Source organism: Jaculus jaculus, chromosome 4 (assembly GCF_020740685.1).
Source record: "Jaculus jaculus isolate mJacJac1 chromosome 4, mJacJac1.mat.Y.cur, whole genome shotgun sequence".
In the NCBI taxonomy this organism is placed as follows: domain Eukaryota; kingdom Metazoa; phylum Chordata; class Mammalia; order Rodentia; family Dipodidae; genus Jaculus; species Jaculus jaculus.
Genome location: NC_059105.1, coordinates 125,777,099 through 125,785,841, shown reverse-complemented (window position 1 = coordinate 125,785,841; position 8,743 = coordinate 125,777,099).

The following is an 8,743-nucleotide window of genomic DNA, read 5'->3' as shown; positions in this document are numbered from 1 at the left end:
CAGCACCTTGTACCCCAATCCTGAAACTGAGTCCCCTCATCCAAGACCCCACCTCCATGACCTGTCTAGAGTAAACGAATGATGGAGAGTATGCAATAACAACGACCAGAAATGTTTACTGAAAAACAAAACAAAGCCGGGCTTGGTGGCACACGCCTTTAATCCCAGCACTTGGGAGGCAGAGGTAGAGGACTGCAGTGAGTTCAAGTCCATCCTGAGACTACATAGTGAATTCTAGTTCAGCCTGAGCTGAAGTGAGACCCTACCTAAAAAAAAAAAAAAAGTGGTTTTGGAGTTGTGGAAGATTAAATGTTTTTGTTGTTGTTTTGTTTTCTGATTTTAGTTGTTGTTTTTTCTTTCTCTTTGGAGTGCATTATGATTGGTGTCATTTATGTAATTACTTTCGATCTCAAAAGAAAATATACCCAGATTTTAATATGTTGGAGTTCAAGTAGTGCTATAAGTCCACCTACAAATAGGAAGAATAAAAATTTTGTTAAAAAAATCCAAAAACCTATAGCACCCAAGCGCCCTCTAGTGGGAATCTTCAATGTCCAAACTGCAACTTGTTTTGTACTAAACAATAAAACTTCTATTATATTTTTATTTGTTTTTATTTTTTTTTTTTGAGGTAGGTTTCACTCTAGCCCAGGCTGACCTGGAATTCACTGTGTAGTCTCACGGTGGCCTCGAACTCATGGTGATCCTCCTACCTCTGCCTCCTGGGTGCTGGGATTAAAGGCGTGCGCCACCAGGCTTCTATTATATTTTAACCCTTTAAATTTGATGAATATTCTGTGTATTAAAGACAAATATAAATAAAATGGTGGCTGAGTAAATAAGTTTTGAGAGTTCTATTACAAAACTAGAAAGAAGCTAAATTTTAGACCATGTAAATGTTGCTTAAACTCCCACTCCATGTAGCATACATTGATGACTCTTTTTTTTTGTTTGTTTGGTTGGTTGGTTTGGTTTGGTTTTGGTTTTTCAAGGTAGGGTCACTCTAACTCAGGCTGACCTGGAATTCACTATGTAGTCCCAGGATGGCCTTGAACTCATGGCGAACTTCCTACCTCTGCCTCCAAACTGCTGGGATTAAAGGTGTGTGTCACCACACCCGGCCCATTGATGATTCTTGCCTGAACCAATTATTATTATCAAGACAGAAAAAAAGAGAAGAGGAAAAGCGGGGAGAGAGAGAAAGAATGGGCACGCCAGGCCAGGGCCTCCAGCTACTGCAAACAAACTCCAGATGCATGTGCCCCCTTGTGCACCTGGCTTACCTGGGTCCTGGAGAATAGAACTAGGATCCTTTGGCTCTGCAGACAAATGCCTTAACTGCTAAGCCATCTCTCCAGCCCTACCTTCATTCTTTTTTAACATTTTAAAAACTTTTTATTGACAGTTTCTATAAATATAAACAATCCACTATGATCATAATCCCCTCCCATCATCCTTCTTGTTCCCCCTCCCAGATCCTCCCTCTATTGAATCCCTTCTTATTTCCAACTGTATCTCTTCTATTCTGATGTCATCATTTCTTTTTCCTTCTATTATGCTGGTTTTAGGCAAGTAGTGCCAGCCACGGTGAGGTCATGAATATAAAGGAAGCCACTTCGTGTTTAGAAGACAGCATTGTAAGCACTCCTACCTTTCCTTTAGCTCTTACATTCTTTATACAACCTCCATGGGCCTTGGAGGATGTGATAGAGATGTCTCATTCAATGCTAAACACCCCATTGTCCCTTCTTCTCAACACTTTGGTGGGTTTTGAGTCACCCCAGTGATCATGGCCATCTGAAAACAGAAGCTTCTCTAACCAAAGATGAGAGTAGCATTAATATATGGGCAGAGGTAGGAGGATCTTTGAGAGTTTGAGGCCACCCTAAGACTAAATAGTGATATCCAGGACAGCCTGACCTAGAGTGAGACCCTGCCTTGAAAAGCCTAAAACAAAAAAATTATATGTATGTACTTAGAGGGCAGTTTGGTGGGCATAATATATATATTTAGCCAGACAATAATTCCCCCATAGGGCTTATGACCTCCCAAGTCATATGATTTTGATTAGGTTTTCAGTACCAGGAAGGAATTCTCACTCATGGAGTAGGCCTCAAGTCCAATCAGAGAGCACTTGGCTTCCCCCATAATAGAGATGCCAACTCTGCACCAGTTGGTACATTTTGCCTTGCTGTCCACCGGTAGAACTTGCAAGGTCCACTGCTGGTTAAAACTGTTGATGACTCTTCTCCACCAACAAGCAGCATAGCTCTTTCCATCATCCTGACACCTAGTCAACAGGGAGGAGGTGTCCAGCTCAGCTCTAGCTTTGTTTCTCCGTGACCTTCAACCCAGGCATGTTGGCTAGCTTTCAGGATGATCTCAGTGTCCCTCAGACCAGATAGCTTCATTCTTTACCAATAATACCAAGCTGACTTCAGTTTCCAGAATGGACCATTATTTGGAAGTTCTCTATCATTGTTTTACATGAATTGATCTTCCCCTATCTACCCTCCACTTCCACCCCAGTTCCCTCTCCAAAGCTTCTGTGCTACAGTTTTTCCAGAGCATCATTTCCACAGGGCTTAACTAGTTGTGTCAGTGGTGAGCTCTAGCACCTCCAGATCCACTTCTATGTGGTGAAGTTATCCTGTTGCTGTGGCTCAGCTTAACATTCTTCTTTTACAAAAAACTTCCCTGGAATTCCTCTGTAGCCTATGCACATGGTGTGGTGGTTTAATTCAAGTGTCCCCCATAAACTTATGTGTTCTGAATGCTAGGTTCCCAGCTGATGGAGATTTGGGAATTAATGCTTCCTGGAGGCAGTATATTGTTGGGGGCAGGCTTATGGGTGTTATAGCCAGTTTCCCCTTACCAATGTTTAGCACACTCTTCTGTTGCTATTGTCCACCTGATGTTGGCCAGGGGGTAATGTCCACCCTCTGTTTATGCCATCAGTACCTCTGCCATCATAGAGCTTCCCCTTGAATCTGTAAGCCAAAGTAAACCCTTTTTTCCCCAAATGCTGCTCTTGGTTGGGTGATTTCTACCAGCAATGTGAACCTAATTACAACAGTATAGTTGGTACCAAGGAGTGGTGTCAATTGCTGCTAGATATATGACTATGTGGCTTTGGCCTTTTTGAGCTGATTTTCAAGAGGAATGTGGATGGATTTGAAACCTTGGCCTAAGATACACCTTACAGTGCTGTAAGTACAGCTGGATGAAATATTCTGGTCAGAGTTGAAAGACCTGGATGCAGTAAGAACTATGGACTGTGAGATTTGGCTTGTGACGGTGAGAAGAGCTTTGCCTGGACTAGACTAGAAGCAGTTAGTGTGAGAGGCTTGCTGTTATGCCTGTGTCCTGAGATGTTGTGCGGGGTTGCATTGCATAGAAATGGACTGGTGTGTGCAGAGGGATATGGCATAGAAATGAAATCTTTGGGCTGAAACTTCTTCCCATTCAGCTGCAATTATATGAGAGATTACAACCTTTGAGATTGGGCCAGCAGACCTGCACTGGGACAATGGAAAGAATATACACTCTTTTGAAGGGGCCTGAGTGTTCAAGGAGTGTCCTGTTATTCAAGCTCTGCTTTATTCCCCCACGTATTAACAAATTGGCACCCTACCTGGTATTGTGTAATATAAGAAATACAGGAGGGCAAGAGAAATGGATTAGTAGTTAAGGCACTTTCCTGCAAAGCCAAAGGACCACGGTTCCATTCTTTAGGATCCATGTAAGCCAGATGCACAGGGTGGCATATGCATCTGGAGTTCGTTTGCATTGGCTGGAGGCCCTGGCATGCCCATTCTCTCTTATCTCTCTCTCTCTCATAAATAAATAAATAAATATAAAAATATTTAAAGAAATGCAGGAAAGAGAGGGTCATTGAGTTTGCAACACCATCTTGTGTTTTGGAAATGGCCATGGGCAGTGTGGTGCAGGTTTTCTAGACACCTGCATGGAGAGCCAATGGAGCCATGAAGGTGGACCATGGGTTGCAGTGGAGACCCAGTGGAGATGTTGGGACCAAAAGATGGCTGCTAAGGAAAGTTGCCTGACAAAGTTTTCCAGGACTGTCTGGAGGGGCAGATTGGAACTCCAGAGACTTATTGCTGGTTAGAATTATCAAACTTGGAGATTTGCCACTGACTAGAATTGTTGGCCTTGGAGCTACAGAATTTAATGTTTGCCTTGTTTAACTCTTGCATTGGTTGAATATTTCTTTGCTATGCCCAATGTCATTTGCGGTGTTTATTCTGTGCCATTATGGGTTTGGGGGGGGATTTTTTTTTTTTTTTTTGGTATTATGGCTCAGTTAAAAGACCTTGCACTGTGGGAATGATTGACCATCATTAGGACTGATAAAAAACTATGGGGACTTTTAATAATGGACTGAATGCATTATATTTTACATCATGGCTATCAGTTTATGGTTTGGATATAATGTATCTCCCATTTCCCCACACAAAAAAGGGCTCATGTGTTGACATCTTGGTCCCCAATAGAAGTATCATTTATTATTTTAAACTTCACATTACAGGAAAGAAAGATTAACCAGTACCTCATATTTTGCAAGACTAACATTGACATTATCTCTCCAATATCCTCAGAAGCAGAAGAATCTTTCTAGTTATCTTCTTTTGTCTTCACCTCTACTGTGAATCACACAAACCATTTGAGTGGTAGCTCAATAATGAGAACACTAAGCTCAGCAATGCAGTAGTCCACTAATGAGTTCATAGCTAAGGGTATATTACTAGAAGGAGGACCTGGTTAGAGGAAGTAGTCACTGCAGATATATCTCTGAAGGGTTATCTTGTGCTCAGTCTCTCAATCTCTCTTTCTCTCTCCCTCTCTCTCTCTCTCTCTCTCTCTCTCTCTCTCTCTCTCTCTCTCTCAACCCTATGAGATGAGCAAGATTTCTCCTTCACCCATTCCTGCTGCCACGATATACCTATAACAACAAAGAAGCAAATGGACTTAAACCTCTAAAACCATCAATCATGATCAGTCCATCCTCTCAAGTTGTTTTACCTTAGGCATTCTGTCTCAATGACAAAAAGCCTGAAGACATCGCTGAGGTAGAAATGTTGTTTGCATGCCATACCACTTTCAAGGCTGGATTTGCTAGTGATAAGGAAATCTGGCTTATAGTGTGACACTCTCTATTTCAAGCCTTAATACAGTGCCTGGTACTTGGTAGTCATCCAATAGTTGATTGGTTAGGCACATAAATGAATTCATGAAATGACTAAGTAATGTGGCAATTGTTGTAACAAAAAAAAAAAAAAAACAGGACTGGAGAGATAATTTGGCAGTTAAGGCATTTGCTGGCAAATCCAAAAGACTCAGGATTGATTCCACAATACCCATGTAAAACTAATGTACAAGGTGGTGCATGTTTGTTTGTAGTGGCAAGAGGCCCTGGTGTGCCCATTCTTTCTCTCTCTCTCTCTCTCTCTCTCTCTCTCTCTCTCTCTCTTTCTCTCTCATAAATAAAACATTTTTTTAATTATTACAGGGGTCTGGAGAGATGGCTTAATGGTTAAGGCATTTGCCTGCAAAGCCAGAGGATCCTAGTTCAATTCTCCAAGACCCATGTAAGCCAGATGCAAAAGGGTGTGCATGCATCTGGAGTTTTGTTTGCAATGACTGGAGGCCTGGTATGCTCATTCTCATATTCTCTCTCTCTCTCTCTCCTTCTCTCTCTCTCAAATAAATAAATAAAATGCATTTAAAAATGATTATAGATTGTCAAGATTACTCTCCAGTTTGATGATCCACTAGAAGGATTTATGGGATCCAGACAAACTTATGCTTACAGCTAGAGCTTACTATAGCAGAAGCATACAAATCTAGACCAGAGTAGTGGTTTGAAGTAAATGTCCCCCATAGCCTCAAATGTTTGTGATTAAGTTTCCTACTTAGTCCCTAGGTGGTGGAGCTTTGGGAAGTGTATCCTTGCTAGGGGAGTTGTGTTGCCAGGGGCAGACCTTGAGGTTGATTTCTTCTCATTCTCTTTATTTCTTTCTCTGTCTCTCCCCACCCTACCAAGATATGATAAAATAAGCCAGCTTCCACCACCAATATGAAGCTTCTCCTTGAACATTAAGCCTGAAATAAACCATTTCTTTTTAAAATGCTATTGGTTGGGTATTTTGTCCCAGCAATGACAAGGAAACTGCTACAATCAGTAAACATGAAGGGGCCATGGGGAAAAGTCCAGGAGAAATAAAACATAGGCTGCCAGTTGTCCTCTGTCACAGGATTATCACAGACAGCACTTAATTCCCATCCCCAAACAATGTGTAATAACATATGCAAAGCACTGCCAGCCAGGAAACCCCACCTAAAACTTTGTTCCAGGGTCTGGAAGGTCAGTTATGTTGGCATTAAGCAACTGCTGTGGTGTAGCCTAGGGAACCCTTAGGCATACAAGGATGAGCATTGGCCATAAGTCACATTGCTAGTGCAAGCTGTCTGGTGTGACCCTGCATCTCATGTATGTAATGATTCTATTGTTAAAAAATATTTGAGGATTCAGAAGTTATTTTCTGTGACTAAAAGGGACTTTTGGGGTAAGATGGTGGGCAAGAAGCAGCCTCCATTTCACCCATTAATGGAGTTCCAAAGAAAAGAAGACCTTTAGAAGCCCAAGAAAGCAGTAATAGAACAGATGGAAAATATAGAAGAACAGAGGGTGAAGAATGAAAAAGAAGAAAGCCAAGCTGAACTGAGCTCTAGTTGCAAGGCTCCTGGGCAAATAGGGTAAGAAAATTCTCATTTAAAAGGTAAGCCAGGACTTCCGGTTAAGATGTCGGCGTAGGTACCACGCCAAAGCAGCCTAGGGGGGAAAAAGACCAAAAAAACTCAGCAAAATACACGTTTTTACTAAAAAGTGAGGTGTATAGGAAATTGAGGCGGCAGCGGAGAAGTAGAAGAGTTATAGAACATCCAGAGCCTGCACAGGTGGGAAAAGCGGCTCCAGCAGCTCAGGCAGCTCGGCCAAACGCCGCAGCCGCGGCGCAGCAGAAAACCGCCAGACCAGCTCGAGCCACAAGAAAAGCCAGGTGTGGGATTTTCCCCTCACACCGCGCTCTCCGCAACTCGGGAAACGTGAGGGGAGAGCGGCAGCGAGCAGCGGAGAAGACCGCGAGGTAGAACACGTGGAGCAGCGAGACAACCAGAGCAGCCACGGCTCCCTCCCCTCCCCCACCGCCTGAGCCCAGCTCCAGCGAACACAGCAGCAGCCCGGGAATCGGCCACGCCAACTTGGGCTGACAGCGGGACCCAAGCAGGAGCAGAGTTCGGCAGCAACTTCAGCGGCTCCAGCACCGGTACCAGCGGCCCCAGCAGCAGCGGACCCAGGAGCGGCAGCAGCGGCTTCGGGGGGAGCAGCAGCGGTGGTCACGGCAGCGGCAGCTTCAGCAGCGGTGGTGGCTCCGGTGGTGGCAGCTATAGGAGCAGCAGAGGCAGCAGCAGCGGCTCGGTTTGCCCCGTAGGAAAAGCAAGTGCCCAGCTCCAGAAATCAGAACAGCAGCCCGACAACCCAGGCAGCAACTTGACTGAGACCAAAATCACCCAAGGTAACTGGGATTGCACCAGGGAAGGGTCTCACTTGGTCACAAGCTGACTTGGATCCCTCAACAGACCAGAAATCTAAACCTCTTTGTTGATAGAAGATCTGGTCATTATAATAACTACTCTTGCATACAAACTCGGGGCTGTTTTTGATTGAATGTGTACAGTGTTTAGTTAAATTTTAGAATCTACCAGTATTTTATTCCACTCAGCCTGCTTGAATACTCCTATAGCAGGGAAACTCAACCCCTAAGAACATCTTTGTAGATACTCTGAGAGTCTTAAGAGCCACACCTAATACCTTAAGGTCCTACCCTGAAAATATATTACATCAAATCAATTGATATAGCTAAGAATACACAGCTAGCTAGAAAACCCAAGCATAAACTTAATCCAAGATGCAAAAATATATACATTATAACACAAGAAACACTAAAAAGCAAGATGATATAAATCCACCTAAAAGTATTAATGCATCAGAAATGTCCTCCAGAGAGAAAGAGTTAGAGGAAATGCCTGAGAAAGAGTTCAAAAGAATAATTATAAATATGTTAAAAGAGGTCAAAGAACACATGAAAACAATCAAGGAAGAAATCAAAGAGGAAATCAAAGGAATCAAAGAAGAGGCAGGACACCAATTTAATGAAATAAAGAAGGCAATACAAGACATAAATAGGGAAATAGAAATAATAAAGAAAAACCAGTCAGAATTACTAGCAATGAAGAACACAGTTAATGAAATAAAAAACTCTGTAGAAAATCTCACCAGTAGGATGGATGAGGGAGAGGACAGAATATCTAAGCTAGAAGACCAGGTGGCAGACCTAATGCAGTCCAACAAAGAGAAAGACAAACTTATAGAAAAGTATAAGTGGGAATTTCAAGATATTCGGGACACTATGAAAAGATCCAATATAAGAATTCAGGGCATAGTAGAAGGAGAAGAACTCCACTCCAGAGGCATAGTAGGCATCTTCAACAAAATCATAGAGGAAAATTTCCCCCAAATTGGGAAAGAGGTGCCAATACAGATACAGGAAGCCTTTAGAACCCCAGCCAGACAAAACCCAGAAAGAGCCTCCCCTCGCCATATTATAATCAAACTTCCAAACACACAAACCAAAGAAAAATTATTGAAAGCAGTTAGAGAGAA